This window comes from Elephantulus edwardii, unplaced genomic scaffold (assembly GCF_000299155.1).
Source record: "Elephantulus edwardii isolate Elephantulus edwardi_28Jun2011 unplaced genomic scaffold, EleEdw1.0 scaffold00001, whole genome shotgun sequence".
NCBI classification, from domain to species: domain Eukaryota; kingdom Metazoa; phylum Chordata; class Mammalia; order Macroscelidea; family Macroscelididae; genus Elephantulus; species Elephantulus edwardii.
Window position 1 is genome coordinate 44,986,341 of NW_006399751.1, and position 1,237 is coordinate 44,987,577.

The following is a 1,237-nucleotide window of genomic DNA, read 5'->3' on the forward strand; positions in this document are numbered from 1 at the left end:
TGCAGATATTTTTCCAATTTTGCCAGCACCATTTGTTAAAACGGCTGTCGTTTCCCCACTTAACTGATTTCATTACCTTGTCAAAAATCAGTTGACCATATGTAGATGGACTGATTTCTGGGTTCTCAATTCTATACCATTGATCTATGTGTCTGTCATTGTACCAGTACCATGCACTCAACATTTCTTAAGCTGAAAAATAAAAAAACAAATTCAAGCTATGAGTGGCAATACTTAAAGATGCTTTGGGAAGAGTGTTAAAGGATCCAAGAAGTATTAAAAGAAGACAGAAGGAGCATACAGAGTCACTGTACCAAAAGGAATTAGCTGACACAGGATAATTTCATGGGGAAAAAAAAAACGTATGAACAAGAGCCTAAGGTGATGAACGAGGAAGTTAAAGTTGCTCTGAAAGAATTGACAAAAAACAAGGCTACAGGATTTGGTGGCATATCAACATATTTCAACAAGCAGATGCTGCCCTGGATATGCTTAACAAGTTGTGCCAAGAAATCTGGCCAGCTGGCCAACTGACTGAAAAAGACTGATATTTGTTCTCATTCCAAAGAAAGGTGACCTGACAGAGTACGGGGGGAAGGGGGGGATCTAACAATATTATTGATATCACATGCAAGCAAGATTCTGCTGAAAATTATCCAAAAACAACTGGAGCAACATGTCAACAGAGAACTACTAGATGTGCAGGCTGGATTTAGAAGAGGCTGTGGTACTAGGGATATTACAGCTAATGTTAGATGGATCTTGGCAGAAAGCAGAGAATATCAGAGGAATATCTATCTGTGCTTTATTGACTATGCAAAGGTATTTGACTGTGGATCACAAGCTGTGGCTGACTCTGAGAAGAATGGGAATCCCAGAACATTTGATTTTGCTTATGCAAATCCTATACTTGAACAAAGAGGCAGTTGTCAGAACAGAGCAAGGAGACACTGCATGGTTCAAAATTGGGAAGGGAATCCGCCAGGGATATATTCTGTCTCCATGCTTTCTCAATCTGTATGCAGAGCACGCATACAGGAAGTCCAGTGAATATCACTATTTTTCAAATATATGCACCAACAACTAGAGCCAAAGAGGAGGAAATAGAAGATCTCTACCAATTTTTGCAGTCAAAAGTTGATCAAACATGCAATCAAGATGCCTTAATAATAATGGGTGACTGGAACGCAAAAGTTGGGAACAGGTAAGAAGAATCAGTAGCTGGAAAACACAGGCT